Source organism: Mirounga angustirostris, unplaced genomic scaffold (assembly GCF_029215605.1).
Source record: "Mirounga angustirostris isolate CCGP_5_RB_7025 unplaced genomic scaffold, mMirAng1.0.hap1 SCAF_5, whole genome shotgun sequence".
Taxonomy (NCBI): domain Eukaryota; kingdom Metazoa; phylum Chordata; class Mammalia; order Carnivora; family Phocidae; genus Mirounga; species Mirounga angustirostris.
The window spans coordinates 88,927,647-88,944,157 of record NW_026991713.1 but is presented as its reverse complement, the minus strand read 5'-3'; the positions used below and the strand labels follow the sequence as shown (position 1 = coordinate 88,944,157).

The 16,511-nt window shown below is 38.7% G+C and overlaps 1 long non-coding RNA gene across 1 annotated transcript; it reads left to right on the top strand.

The window, feature by feature from the left end:
- The first annotated feature begins 3,536 nt into the window (after positions 1 to 3,536).
- LOC123839809 (uncharacterized) lies at positions 3,537 to 15,827 on the top strand. The gene is made up of 3 exons (XR_006789751.3): positions 3,537 to 10,695; positions 11,017 to 11,089; positions 12,564 to 15,827. It is a non-coding gene; the product is annotated as an uncharacterized LOC123839809 (long non-coding RNA).
- Positions 15,828 to 16,511: the final 684 nt, after the last annotated feature.

Genomic DNA, 16,511 nt, shown 5'->3' with positions numbered 1-16,511 from the left:
GCTTGACAAGGATGACGAAGAGTTTTAAGTGATTATAAATAAAGGTAAAAGGAACAAGGAGAAGATTGAAGAGTACTTGATGTCTAATGGTCCCAAGAAAAGTTATATATTGGCTTGTAGTAACCAAAAGTCCTCTATCCCCTCTGTAGAAGAAGAAATGAGTGTATGCTACATGAGAAGTTAGGTTAGTTCTAGGGGAGAACTCCTTTAATAGTCTGAAATATGCTGTTAAGAAGGTACATCTTTCTCTTCCCTTCTCAGGAGTAGATTGTCCTTTGATTGGAGTGGTTTAGTTGTGCTTCCAAAGAAAGTGGTTCTCAAACTTTAGTATACATGAAAATCACCAAGAGAAGTTTTGTTTTTTTAAAGATTTATGTATTTATTTTGGGGGTGGTGGGAGAGGGGCAGAAGGAGAGGGAGAGAATCCTTAAGCAGACTCCCCGCTGAACATGGAGCCCAATGCGGGGCTTGATCCCAGGACCCAGAGATCATGACCTGAGCCAAAACCAAGAGTGGATGCTAACTGGCTGAGCCACCCAGGCACCCCGAGTTTTTTTTTTTATAAAACACTGAATTCTGGGCCTCACCCCCAGAATTTCCAATTCAGTAAATTGTCTGTGGGGCCTAAGAATTTGCATTTCCAGGAAGTTCCCAAATGATGTTGATGCTCAGGAACCACACTCTGAGAACCACTGGACTGGAACGCTTTGTACTCAATACCTAGATTCTGAAGTAAATTAATCTCTTCGTTAGTAAAATTCACCAGCTGCAGTACTTCTTTATCACAGAACTGCAGGATGAATGTGTACATTTTGCTGCTTTTCATAGCCATGAACAAGAGAGGGAGCAATGGAAATGACATTTTACCATAACCCTTTCACAGTAGGCAATGACCTTGACTACACTTGGGGCTTAAATGCAAGCTTTGGAGCCTAGAATAAACGTTTTAGATGAGTTTAGGATCATTATCCATAAAATCTTCCCAAGGCTTTCAGCAAGCCAAGAGTAAGTTTCAGTTGTATTTGATCTTACCTACTTGGAATGCTTTGACTTTGGTGATTCTAGTGTAATTGCACTTAAAACTAAGACCTATTTTTTTAAATTTTATTTTATTATGTTAATCACCATACATTACATCATTAGTTTTTGATGTAGTGTTCCGTGATTCATCGTTTGCGTATAACACCCAGTGCTCCATTCAATACGTGCCCTCTTTAATACCCATCACCAGGCTAACCCATCCCCCCCTCCCCTCTAGAACCCCCAGTTTGTTTCTCAGAGTCCATAGTCTCTCATGGTTCATCTCCTCCTCCGATTTCCCCCTCTTCATTTTTCCCTTCCTACTATCTTTTTTTTTTTTTTTTTTTAAACTAAGATCTATTTTAACCGAGCCCATTCTTTAACTTACATTTAAAGTAGATAACATGTTGTAGGGAAGGGACGTTTCACAGATACTTGGCTTCTTAATTTGAAGCTACTGTGTAAGTGATCTCTAGACTAGGAGCTAATGAAAACAGTAGGCCCTTGGTCTTTTTAACACGAAAGGATGTTTGAATTTTGTTTTTGGCTTTTTAAGTGTGTGTTCTGCCACGATGATGCATTATCAGGCATGGTTCATAGTTGCAAATAACAGAACTCCCCTCTATCTAGAAGGCAGCCAGCTAGGAATAATGCCCAAAGCACTCTTTATAGCTGCTCCACTCTTTAGACAATGCTACCACCACTGGGCGCTTGATATCAGAACCTCTGCCTTTGCTGTCCCTGAAAGCTAGAGTCCTAATTTAGCACAATGGCCAAAGATGGATTCCTCCCATTGCTCTCTTGGGTGTCAAAGTCCTGTGTGGTTGTGTCTGATTGCTGGAGCCTTGGTTACGTGCCTGTACTCTAGCTGTAAAGGAAGCTGGGAAAGCAACTTTGGCCTCCTTGGGGAAAGTGGCACATGATATTCCAAAGATGTTGGGTGATCACTCATCGTGACAGTTTATAAACCACAGTATAATAAGGTAGTGCTGGAGAGATTGTTCATATTTTGTGGTAGGGAAGGATTCATTGCCCCTCAGCTGTCTTTCCACTTCTTGTGAGTCCCTAAAGTTGAATTCTGCAAAAGCTGCCCTTTGTCTCTTGGTCCCACACAACAGGGCTAGAGAAGTCCTATGAAGTCCTTCCTGTAGTCACTCTCATTAGCCATATATGACAGTGCCCCTTCTATTTAAACTTCTATATCTCTGGACAGCTATCTATTGACTTCCTACCATGAGGAATGATGAAATTAGTTTTTCTATTCCTCCCCCATCTTTCTCCCCAACGTACCTGATTTTTGATGATCATATAATTTTTCATATCATACTCTTTAGACTTTGAAATGTACTTGTAGCTTTATTACATGATTTATCAGCTTCAATAATCTTTCTATCCTCTGCTCTAGCGGATGAGAAAATCAGCATATTGACATTACTACCCACCATCTGTCCTCTTCCCCTCCAAACCTTTGCTATATTATTTCTACATCATTAGAGTTTATCACATTTAAATTCTGTTCTGTGACCATAACCTCCACAATTATTTTAGTTTTAGTCCTACAGTTAAATGAAGTCAATACTTAGGATCAGTACTCCACTTATCTCTTTGCTTTTCAAAATTTGGCCCATAGTAGTTTCTTCAGAAAGGACTTGGTACCCCATTGCCTGAGTTTTTGCAAGCTCAAAAAATGTTCATTTTCATTATACTTTAATGACTCTTTGGCTGTGTATAATTCTTGGATCATGAACTTTATTTCCTGAGGACTTTGCTATTATACTATTGCTCCAGTGTCTTCTAGCACTGAACATTTTTGTGGAAAGTAACAATACGACTTAAACTTTTTGCCTTAATGTACAACAGCTTTTTTCTTGGAGTTCTAGCAACTTTACTGAAACATGATTCAGGGTTGAATGTTTTGTGTAAATTTTTCCCAGGGTTCAGTGAGTCCTCTCAGTCTAGAGTCTTGAGTTATATTTCTGAAAAGCTACTTTGAAGTATAACTTTTTTCCTATTTTATTCTTTTTCAATCTCTTCAAGATATTAGTTATTGTGTATGTTAAGGCCTTTTTTCTGTCCTGTCTAGCTATTATTCTTTCATAATTCTTTTGAATTTTTTTTCTACTTCATTGAATTACACTCTTTTTCTATTCCTCACATACTTGTTTCTTTCCATGTTTTTAACAGAATCTGGTTGCTGCCAGTGAAATGTTTGATTCCTGGGCTCTGCGAAATCATATTTCATTTCCAATTGGCTTGCAGTATCTTCCCTGAGCTCTTGTATATCCAATATGAGCTCTTGCTTTATAGGTATGGGAGCTCTGTTTAGGTCTTTTACCTTTCAAATTTTTGGCAATATTTTTGGCCCAAATATTTATTTGTTTTATGGAAAAATTTTTTTCTGTTGTATATTCTTGGCCTTCCATTTTATCTCTGTTTCTTCTCTTATTTTCCTATAGTAGCTTTGCATGGATGCTTATTTTTGAATGAGGTCTTTTTTTTTTTTTTTTTTTTTTTTGCTGGACCAGCTACTGGCAAAAAGTTTGTGTGGGAGAGATGCCATGTCCATGTTTTCCACTAGCAGGCGTTCTTGCTGTTTACAGACACATAAGTTCCTTATGGCACAAAATTTTGTGTTTGCGTGAATTCTTTTTCCCTAGCAACCAGAGATCAGTGGCTTCAGGGATTCACAATGCAGTCCTATCCTCTGGCTCTGTCTCAACGACAGGCTGCTGCTTGCAAATTTTGGGTTGCTACATGATTTTTCCTTTAGCCTTATCTTCCCTGCTTTTCTTTGATGCCAATCTGGGTCCAGGGAAACCCCTGCTGCCAGGCCGTGCACCACCTATCCCTGTCAATCCAGAGAAGTTCCGGGTCTGTCTTCCTAGGGTGGGCCACCTGCTTTGATCTGCTGCCTTTGTCTGAGGCCACTAGTTGGAATTTGTAACGATGTTCCATTTAAATAGGAAAAGTTGTTCATTGTGTTTGGGGTGACTATAAAGTCTGACTCACTTTGAAATCAGTAGCAAAGGCAACAGCAATTCTAAAACGCAAAGTGCCAAGAAGTGGGAAGCTGTGGTGCCCGAGGCAGCCGGCATGACTCAGTATCTCACTCTCAGATAAAACATCTTCCCAGCTGGAATATGGAGGGGAATAATAAGTAAGACTGGGCTTGGAAAGTGTCTGGCATGTAGAAACTGTTCAAAAAGTTCTAGTTCTCTCTACCAGCATCCTGACACTATTTTTAAAAAGGTGGAAAATCACACATGTAAAAATATACTATTTGGGTAAGAAAAATCTTTTTGTTTTTTTTTAAGATTTTACTTATTTATTTGACAGAGAGAGACACAGCGAGAAAGGGAACACAAGCAGGGGGAGTGGGAGAGGGAGAAGCAGGCTTCCCGCGGAACAGGGAGCCCGATGCGGGGCTCGGTCCCAGGACCCTGGGACTGAGCTGAAGACAGATGCTTAACGACTGAGCCACCCAGGCGCCCCAAGAAAAATCTAATCATTTGATGAGTATCAACAGGCTTCTGCTCTAGTTCCTCCTACTGGGCATCCTTGAAGCCCATCCCTAAGCAGCATCAAGAAAAGAAGATTCAAAATCAGAAGCCATTTCGCATTCTTCCAACTTACTGTAACGACTGGTATCTATCATTCTGTATGTCATCATTATACTAAAAGATTGTCTAGTATTTTTTTCTGATTTCCCCTCTATGGCAGGCAGGTTGTGAGGAGAAGGGGAAGCAAGGGATGAGGAGGGGTCTCAGCTAAGTAAGGTCAGTCTTACAGTGCAGAACTGGCAGGCAGATCTCTTACGTGGAGCTTTGCAAGGCTGGGGCTCAAGAGCGGAGAAAAATCCAAGTCAGCCAAGAGGCTCCAAATGTGTCTGTTAACAAATGCACCAACCTGGGGTGTGTATAGGGAAACATTTTCAACTAAGAGATCACAGAATAAGAAGTTGGAGACAAATGGCAAACAAGTCAAGCAAGAGTGGTCTAGGGCAGAGGTCTAGATCTTCATCATGATGACATAGTGGGCCTGGAACTGGTAAAGGGACAGGGACAGAGCGGAGAGTCTTATATTTGGTTTATTCATTTGCCTTACCTTTCTGCCCTCCCTAAATGGGAAACCTGAGGGGTAAACCTGTTGTCACCAGCTGGACCCCCCCTTATAATATCCAGCCAAATACCTCATAAAGAGTAGGTGACCCAGAGTTATTTACTAATTTAAAAGATAATTATCACTTTGGATAAATACAGGGAGGATGTGATTATAAAATAACACCGATCTACAAGATAAACATAAAATATCAGTGCCATCCAAGGAGACAAAAGTGCAATTTTGCTAGTGAATGCAATTCCAAAGTAAATGCATGATACATGTTTTTAGAGTAGTTTTTCATAGAATAACCACACCTTGAATTTAATGCATTTTAATCTGGGGGGACAATGATACATTTCACCAATGGCTTCTGTAATTTCAGACCTGGGATTTGCTGGATGAGTTGCAAATGTATGAAAAATGGTTTGGGAAAACAATTTTTATTCATTAAGTTGTTTGTTTTGATAGATAAAAAAGCACATATCTTTCTAAAGTGATGTTTATTTCATGTTTTGAGTGGCAGAAAAAATAATTGCATGTTTGAAATCTTTGAAATATGTTTTAATGCTTTTAAAATGACTTAAGAGCAAATGTGCCAAATTTACCCACTTCTTAAGCCATTCTGTGGTTGAAAGTTAGCTTCGCTTTCTAAGCTTTATGGAATTATTCAATATGTTCTTTGATTATATCTTTTAAACTGCAGTCAGTGTCTGTACCTGGTGGTATGATTAGAACATTTGACACACCTGTAGCAAGATTTTGCCAAGAAGAGATATTACAGATATTGTGTAAATGCTTGATTGAAGCTCTAAAAATGGATATGAGTATTTTTGAATATAATAGAACTATACAAACATGGTCTTATAATAGGATTTCATTGGTAGATTCAACATGTATATGCCTGGTATATATACTGGGAATTAGTTTTTAGTAAAGACTAACTGCCTTTCTAATTTGAAATGTTTTTATTTTAATGAGACATGGTATTTAAAAGGATTGGATAAGGCTATAAAATTCAGACCCAAGTTCGGTCTACAGAACTTCCTGAGTGCCTATTAAACGTGTATTTTAAGTTACTGGGGATTATAGCATTCTCTGAACACATATTTGCTGGTACTAACTGGTAATTGATACTTTATTGTACACTAAGTATATGGTAGCCACTGTTCTAAGTGCTTATATATATTAACTGTTTAATCCTCACAACATGCCCTATGAGACGGGTATGATTAGTATCAATTTACAGATGAGTTGATGGAGGCATAGAGAAAGAAGTGATTTGGGACGCCTGGGTGGCTCAGTCGGTTGGGCGTCTGCCTTCGGCTCAGGTCATGATCCCAGGGTCCTGGGATCGAGCCCCACATCTGGCTCCCTGCTCAGTGGGGAGCTTGCTTCTCCCTCTGCCTGCCACTACCCCCTGCTTGTGTTCTCTCTCCCTCTCTCTCTGGCAAGTGAATAAATAAAATCTTAAAAAAAGGAGAAAAGAAAGGAAGTGATTTGTTTTAAAGTCACACAGATAGCCTGGATTTGAGGCCAGTTACTCTTGGTTTCAGCATCTGTACTTCTAACTACTGTGACAGACTATGTGCCAGGAGCTTTGGTAAAATGAAGCTTTTGTGCCATACTTCCAAGTAGAAGAAACTCACCAGAATTAGAGAATTTCGGGGGGGTAAAAGCAGACCCCTCCCAAAGGTCATTTAATCTAACCATTCTGCCGATGATCGTGCTCTCAAGGAGTCTGCAGGCTGCCATGGAGATGGGGAGAAATAACAATGCAGTGGAATCTCTGTAATGAGCTGTTCAGGGACAGAAACAGTGCCCTCCTTATAGGTTAAACATGTTATATCAGGCTTTTATTATATTTACTGCTGGGTCTTAGGATCTGGGATTTGGCCTATGTTATTTCCAAATCCTTATATACTGAGCTGTGCTACGGCAGGTTTCTACCATTATAGCTATAAATACAATACACACAAACACACAAAGGTATGCACCGAAGTATAAAATTACGAGGGAAATGGGAAGGATAAAAAAATGAATTGTTAGGTTTGAGGGATTATTACTGGTGGCACTGGTCTGGCTAGATCTTGATAGGAAATGAGAGTAGTGTGGAAAGATTTCAGGGGCATCATGCAAGTTGAATACAGATTTGTGAGGGTCAAATGATGTAGACAGATTTCAGATGGTGCAATGACATGCATAAATTATTTCATAGAAAAAGGGTGTCTGTGTACTTAGTGCTTCCAAATATGTTGACAGAATAAATGTAGGGGCTAAGAATCTGAGAGCTATATCAGAGATGCTGTCATAAATATCATTTCCCCAAGTTTTGGAAGGCAGAAATAGTACATTATTTGTATTTGTGTTCTTCATGTCTCGCATGTAATAGTTTGAGTATCACTTGTTGAATTTATGTGTACAAAATGTTATGTAAGCAGAGGGGAGAATATGTCAGGAAGTTAAATGAAGTGTCATCCAATAGGTAACATTTGAGTATGATAAAGGGGTATGTAGATAAGGGATATTGTTGGTGGGGTGTGTGTGTGGAAGTAGGTGGAGAGTATGTTTCATTCCCATTCCTGTTTTCTTTCATGGGAAAGAAAACCACAAGCATAACACCCCCCTCAGTTTCTCCCAGTTTTTCCCTCAGTCATCTGCCTTCCAGAAAGATGGAGTGAGGTACCTACTTGTTGACTCTGGGATAAGGAACTGGTGGTTGCATGTAGCTCAAGTATTTCCTCCTTTCTCCTCTTTTGAGTAAGCCCCTTTTCTTTCTCAAAATTTAATAACGAAGGGCGCCTGGGTGGCTCAGTTGGTTGAGCGTCTGCCTTCAGCTCAGGTCATGATCCCAGGGTCCTGGGATTGAGCCCCGCCTCGGGCTCCCTGCTCCTTGGGAGCTTGCTTCTCCCTCTGCCCCGACCCCCTGCTGTGCTCTCACTCTCTCTCATGCTCTCTCTCAAATAAACAAATAAAATCTTTGAAAAAAAATTTAATAAGGGAGCAGGGAGACTCTGTTGGAGGCCCATAGTTGCCCAGCACTGTCTGCATCTGGGTGGGTCTATCTGTGAAGTTCCGGGAGTAGACTATCAAGAAGCCCATTGCTGCCATATAGTAAGCTAACTCTATTCTTCAAAATCAGCCCTATTGGTAATGAAAGTGATACTTGGTTCTCTCTGTTTTTACTTTTTTGTTTTATTTCTTAGTTTATTCAGAGCTTGGAGAGGGTTATAATTTATTGAATTCCCTCTAATCTCAATATAGCCACCAGGGACAGGAATTCCTGGAATCAAGAATAGTATTTATAAAAACATATAGAACTGAAAATGCATAATGTGTTTGGGAAGGAGTCAGACTTCTGTATGGCTGTAAGAATGAGCATGATAGAATAATCAATGGAAGTTTAGGGTTGAATCAAGAAAGGACTCATGGCATGCTAAAGAGTTAGACTTGATCCTTTGGACTTTATGGTTCTCTAAGTACTGTCTGCAGACCCCTGAGGTCTCCAAGAACCTTTGAGGGAGTCCATGAGGCCAAAACTACATTCATAATAATACTAAGACATTGTTTACTTTTTTCATTCTCCTCTCCTGTGGGTACAGGAAAGTTTTCCAAAGGCTATATGATGTGCAATATTGCAACAAATTGAATGCCAAAACAGATATGAGACTTCTGTTTCTACTATAATAAAATATCTTTTAAGCCAGAATTAAAGAGATTTGCAAAATGTAAAGCAATGCCATATATCTCACTAGTGTTTTTTTTTTTTTTTTTTTGGAAAATAGTTATCTCTCATAAACATGGTATTTGTGTTAACACATATGGGTTTATTTTTTAATGAATTAAATAAAAAATTCAAATTTTGTTTATATCAACTTACAGTAATATATTTATAATACAGGAAATATTAATAAGTATAATTCATGTAAATAAAAGCTCTTTGGGGCCCTTAATAATTTTTAAAACCATGAAGAGGTCCTGCTACCAAAATGTTTGAGAATGGACAATGGAGAAACTCTGGAGGTTTTAAAATAGAAGAGCAACACGATCTGTTTCATATTAGACATTGAATTCTTCAAAAGTTACAAAGGATGTCTATGCCCAGTGTTGGTAAAGATGTAGGAAATGAGCATTCTTATGTTCCATTGGTAGGAATATGAATCAGTACAGCCTTCAAATGGGTAGTTTGGGCAATATGTACCAAACAAGTGTAAATGAACATGCATATTCTTTGACTTAGAAATTCCACTTTTAGGGATTTATCCTAAGGAAATAACTGACCAAATGTTAAAGATAGAAACACCATATATTAATATTATTGTAGTATTATTTATAATGACTAAAAAATTAAAGAAACAACCTAGATGCTCATGTTTTAGGTTCTGCCAGTTTTGGAAATCAACCCACTGCATGGGCCAGACTGTCTTGATTCCTTCTTTTAATTATAATGAGATGGAGCCTCGCATTTCAAGAGGCAGAGGCTTATGAAAGGTTTGCATGTGCCCTTTATCCTCTGTCAAACTCAGTGCCCAAATAATGTTCCAAACCCAACTGCACTGCTTTCAGCCATCTGCCTCAAGTTGAGAGACTTAGAAGTCCAAAGTGTCCCAACACTCAGGGCTGGCACTGTCCCCCCAGGGCCTGCAAGACAGCAGGGATAGAAATAGTACATTGATTGGGGCACCTGGGTGGCTCAGTCATTAAGCGTCTGCCTTTGGCTCAGGTCATGATCCCAGGGTCCTGGGATCGAGCCCCGCATCTGGCTCCCTGCTCAGTGGGGAGCCTGCTTCTCCTTCTCCCACTTCTCCTGCTTATGTTCCCTCTCTCGCTCTGTCTCTCTCTGTCAAATAAATAAAAAAAATTGTAAAAAAAAGAAAAGAAATAGTACACAGTTCTACATCCACAGATTTGACTGGGCTACCTTTCCTAGGGTAAAACTGTAAGCCCACAATAAAATTCTTTTACATCTTCCTGTTGCCCTATGTAGGATGTAAAAATATGAGTTTTTCACAAAATACTTCATTTTTTTTTTTAAAAAGGAACACAGTTCATAAACTACACAAGCTCTAATCAAAGGATTCAGTGAAGTGACTTGTTTTACAACAGTGCAAATACACAGATTTCTTAGTGTGAGAGCACACTGACTCTTGACAATATTAGATTTGTTCCCACAAGAAGAAAAGGAAACATTCATGGTTGGCACCAGAATTTTCAAGCCCATTTAGTATTTCCTTAGGAAATCCCAGCAGTAATCCACCAATATGGAATTGGTAAAATTCTGGTATGGAAAGACTATTAGTAACCTCAAGAATGAAGAAATATGTACTCCTTTTTTTTTTTTTTTTAAAGATTTATTTATTTGAGAGAGAGTGAGAGAGCAAAGACATGCGAGTGGGGGGAGTGTCAAATGGAGAGAATCTCAAGCAGACTCCTGCTGAGCTCAGAGCCCGTCGTAGTGCTCGATCCCATTACCCATGAGTTCATGACCGGAGCTGAAACCAAGAGTTGGAGCCTCAACCGGCTGAGCCACCCAGGCACCCCAATAAAGATGTTCTTCTTATCTTTGTGCCTCTATAGGTAAGATTTTGTCACCCTCCCCGGTTTCTTTCAGGATTTTTTCCTTTGACTTTTTCTGGTTTAAAATTGATATGCCTAGGTATACTGTTTTTGGTATTTATCCTATTTGGTATTCTCTGAGCTTCCTAGATCAGTGGTTTGCTGCCTGATAATCAATTGAGGATATTCTCAGTCATTATTGTTTCAAATATTTCTTCTGTTTCTTCCTCTCTTTCTTCTCCTCTGGTATTCTCGTTACATGTATATTACACCTCATGTAGTTGTCTTGGATATTTTGTTGTTTTTCTCAGACTTTGTGCTCTTTGCTTTTTGGTTTTCAAGGATACTATTGGTATATTATCTGAAGACCTGGATGACGAGAAGGAGATGGCCTGGGAAGATCCACAGGAAAAAGGTGGGTGGAGGGCCTTATAGGCCATGGTAAGGGGGTTGGACTTTTCTGCCTAACTCGAAGTAGGTAAGGGAATGGGAAGCCATTGCAAGAATGTGAGCAGAGGAGTGACACAATCTGAATTAAGTTTTAAAATGATTACTCCTCCTGGATTGAGAATGAATTGTAGTGGAGCAGGCTGCAGAAAGAGCAGCTGGTTAGGGAAACATTGCAATCAACTAACCACCAGGAAATAATAGTGCTTGGGGCCAAAGGTGTGGCAGTGATGGTGAAGGTGGGTGGATAGTGTGCAAACACCTGTATTCACAACAGTTTTCTGAAGTCCAGGTTACTGCCCCACTTTACAGATGGGGGATAGGGTAATCTTTTTTTTTTTCTTATCCTGATCCTTTTGCAGATAGTTGATAGGTTTAAATATTTTCCCCTAATTCTAATTTGTAATTTTTTCATTCCCATATAGAAAGGAAAACACAGACTAGCACATTGCCCAAGTGTTACCTCCCTATTACAATAAGAAATCCACATTTGTAGCTATCCTTTCTGAGAAGGTGCACATTTCATATTTCTAATTCTAGCCCAATTTTTCTCTTACCGTTTTTACATGTTGTGACAGGTGGCTTAGAAATACTTCGATTTTTGTCTTTTCATCACAACACACTGAATGTTAAAATCCAGTTGTTGGGTTTTTATTGGTTTAACATGTCTTTCAACATTTTATTCCTCAAAATGTCATCAATATTAGAGATATATCAATGTATATCAATAGTACTCAGGTACTCAGAGGTTCTTTCTTCAGCAGTGTCCAGAATAAGACCCTCAAGGCATTCATCATTTCTGTTGCAGTGTTTTTTATCTCTAGCATTTTATTTTGTTTTTTTTTTTTCCCTTGGAATTTCTCTCTGCTTATATTGCCCATCTATTCTTGCATGTTGCCTACTTTATCTATCAGCACCCTTAGCATAATAATCATAGTTGTTTTATTTATTTTTTAAAAAATTTTATTTATTTATTTGAGAGAGAGAGCACAAGCGGTGGGGAGGGGGGAACAGAAGGAGAAGCAGACTCTGCACTGAGCAAGGACCTTACATGGGGCTCGATCCCAGGATCCTGGGATCACAACCTAAGCTGAAGGCAGAGGCTTAACTGACTGAGCCATCCAGGTACCCCTCATAGTTGTTTTAAATTCCCCATCTAATAATTCCAACATCTTTGCCTTGTCTACTTCTGATGCTTACTTTGTCTCTTCAAATTGTGTTTTTTGCCTTTTCTAATGCTCTCTAATTTTTCCTTGATAACTAAACATGATGTACTGGATAAAATGAACTATTATAAATAGACCTTTAGTAATGTGGTGTCGAGGTATGGGGCCAGGGGAAGTGTCTTATATCCCTATGATTAGGTCTCAGTCTTTTAGTGAGACTGTGACTCTGGACTGTGAACTTCACAAGTGTTTCTAAGTTTTTCTCTCTCTCCATAGATGGGACAAGATGGCTAGAGTGACTGGATTTGGGTATTTCCCTTCCTCAGGTCAGTTACACTTTGATAATACCTGACTAGGTTAGAATCTGGTTAATTCTTTCCCCTGAGGGTCGGTCTTATTAAAAGGAGAATCCTCTGAGGTATTTCAAAATCATTCCTTTCCCTCCCCCTACGGAAGCCCAAGGGGATTTTTCTCCTATACTTACTGTGGGAAGCTGGTTGTGCTCCTCAGGGGTAAATCTCACAATATAGTCAGGACTCCCCTATGACTGGGTCCCTTTGGAATTTTTAACGTAGTCAGACTTGTCTGCACTGAGCCTCTGGCAATTCATCAGTTACAGTTCGTATTTTCCTACCCTGGCACTGGTTCGTGTAGTGGTTTCTGCTTGTGAGTCTCTGCTCTCCTAAACTACAACTCTTTGCATTTGCTTGTCTGTCTCTCCAATCTTGGAGGTGGTGATTTGCCCTGGGTCCTCCTTTCTCTTGCAGATCCAAGAAGAGTTGTTGATTTTTCAGTCTCTTCAGCTTCTTCCTTGTTCTTAAGGTGGAGTGTCAACATCCAAGTTCTTATATGGTGGAACCAGAAACCAGAAGTGTAAATGATTTAAAAAAAATAAGAATGACTGCATTAAAATTTATGTTTAAAATCTCCGTTAATAGATTTAAAAATAGGTGAAGAAATCTATATAGGTCTGTAATCTATTTAACCATTTTTTACCAATGTCAGTTTCTTGGTTTTGATAATACACTACAGTTAATGTAAAGACATTACCGATGCAGGAAACTTGGTACACAGAAACTCTGTAGTGTATTTTGCAACTTCCTGTGAATCTATAACTATTTGAAAATGAAGTTCTTTTTAAATTAAATGAAGTTAGCACAAGAAGAGAAAAAATTCAAAGCCTTGATATATAAAAAGCTTACCAATGAAAAATACATCCTAGTAGAAAAGTGGACAAAAGTCATAAATAGGTATTTTGCAAAACATAGGTAGCTAAATTTATGAAAAGTTGTCCAAACTCACTAATAGTCAAGAAACCACAAATAGAAGACTTACCACTTTCTATTTATCAGCTTAGTAATGTTAACAATGGACATAATAATACCAAATGTGGCCAAGTGTATGAGTAGTTGGGCACTTCATCTAATGCTAGTAGAAAAATAAGTTGGCACAATTTTGTAGGAAGCCAATTTGATAACACATAAAGTCACAAAAAGTTGCAAATTAACATACAGGGATTTATTTTAGGAAATAAGGATGTGTACAAAAACATCTATAAGAATGTCCCTTGGGGCACCTGGGTGGCTCAGTTGGTTGAGTGTCTGGCTTTTGATTTTGGCTCAGGCCGTGATCCTGGGGTCCTGGAATCATCCCCCAGTGCGGAGTCTGCTCAGTGCGGAGTCTGCTTGAGAGTCTCCCTCTCCCTCTGCCCCTTCCCCAGTTCTCATGCTCTCTCTCTCTCAAATGAATAAATATATTAAAAAATGAATGAATAAATAAGTAAATAAATAAATAAAATGAATAAATAAATCTTAAAAAAATGTTCCATAAGCATTATTTATAATAAGAAATCTTTTTTTTAAAAGATTTTATTTATTTATTTGAGAGAGAGAATGAGAGAGAGAGAGCATGAGAAGGGGGAGGGTCAGAGGGAGAAGCAGACCCCCCGCTGAGCAGGGAGCCGGATGCAGGACTCTCCCGGGACTCCAGGATCATGACCTGAGCCGAAGGCAGTCGCTTAACCAACTGAGCCACCCAGGCGCCCTATAATAAGAAATCTTAAGGAACAGTAACAAGAAAATGATTAAATAAATACAAGCGTTATCATCATTGTAGAAGAATTTTAAATGGGGGACGCCTGGGTGGCTCACTTGGTTAAGCATCTCCCTTCGGCTCAGGTCATGATCTCAGGGTCCTGGGATCAAGTCCCGCATCGGGCTCCTTGCTCAGCAGGAAGCCTGCTTCTCCCTCTGCCTGCCGCTCCCCTGCTTGTGCTTTCTCTCTCTCTCTCTGACAAATAAATAAAATCTTTAAAAAAAAAAAAAAGAAAGAATTTTAAATGGTGTGGAAAAATGATGTCTGCTACAAAAAATCAAATTTAAAAAAATATGAGAAGAGAGTTTCCAAAGGCTCTCCTCATGCCTCAGTTAGGTCACTACACAACACCTCTTTCCCAACTGCACTTACTATCTTGACTTCTAATAGTATATCTTAGTTTTGCTAAACTTTAAATGCATTCAAACAGTATATATATATATATGTATATATATATATATATATATATAAACTATATATGGTTTTTATCATTCAACTTTATAGTTTTGCATTTTTTCCATGTTGCATGAAAAAATAATACATTAATCTTTATAGCTCTTTTCAATTGTATGCATATAATAAAATGTATTATCCATATAATTGTACTATTATTAGTTTGGTACTACTAATAGTGTAAGAAAATGAAAGTATATATAAAGTATGATGTCAATTATATTTGCAAAGGTTATACATAGAGAGAAAAACATGGAATAACAAATAGCAGTAATTGGATATCCTGGGGTAGTAGAATCATGTATGATTTATTTTCTTCCTTGCAGTTGTGTAAGTTGTATTTTAAAATATTGATCATTTATTCTTTTTAAGATTTTAAGCAATGTCTACACCCAAAGTGGGACTTGAACTCACAACCCGGAGAGCAAGAGTCACATGCTCTACCGACTGAACCAGCTAGGTGCCGCAATCATGTATAACTTTTATAAAATCAAACAGACTTAAACAAAATTTGTCATCCAAATTTATTAAACTCCAATTAGTCTAGGTGATACAGGAACAATACTCTTTTATATTTTTAAAGCTTATAATCTCAAAGATCAGCTAATATAAGATGGTAGGAACACCTAAACATGTGTAAGTCAAGTAAAGCTCTATAGCAGAGCCAAGAGGAAATCTGTAAAGAAAAGAACGTGAAGTTGGCAGTTAGTCAGATCTGGACTTAAGTCCTACCTTTAATGATTTAAAAAAAAACCCAAAAAACAAAAAGTTCAGTTTTCCCAGCTAAGAATGGGGATAATAATATTACATCATCTGAGCTATAATGAGAAGTAAATGACATAGATACATAGATGCCTAATATACAGAATATGTTCAATAATTGTAAGTTTCCTTTTCCAAAGAGAGTTGTGGTAATAAAAGAAGTAGGTTTTGGAAAGTTTGGAAAGAGAAAGATAAAAACACAATGAAGAGGTAAGAGGTCCTAGGTTATTCCGGTGGAGTCAGATAGGGTGGGGTGGGTTTGTGGGGGAGAAAGAAGGTACCAACAAAGACTGAAATGGAAGAGAGCTACCACTTGAGTGACGTACAGCTTCTGACTGGGGGTGGGCGGTGGGGAGGATTGTAGTAGAAGGGGAAATGGAAAACCTACTAAAATATTTCTTACTGTCCCACTGGATGTATGCTTCTTGAGGGCGGGCACCTGTCTGTCCAGTTCCTCTTCTACCTCAGCCCTAGAACAGTGCATGGCACCTGGCAGGAACTCACTGAATATTTATGGAATGAACAGATATTAAATTATAGTATTTATTCATGTGGAATGTTTATTAATACAACTTCTTTTTATTGCCCTGGTCAGAAGTGCGTTATTTATTTATTTATTTATTTATTTATTTATTTATTTATTTTTAAAGATTTTATTTATTTGACAGAGAGACACAGCGAGAGAGGGAACCCAAATGGGGGAGTGGGAGAGGGAGAAGCAGGCTTCCCGCTGAGCAGGGAGCCCGATGCGGGGCTCGATCCCAGGGTCCTGGGATCATGACCTGAGCTGAAGGCAGACGCTTAACGACTGAGCCACCCAGGCACCCCAGAAGTGCGTTATTTATTCATTTGTTTACTCATTGACTGTAATAGAGTTACTGGATGCCTACATGTGCCCTAGAATTGGACCTACAG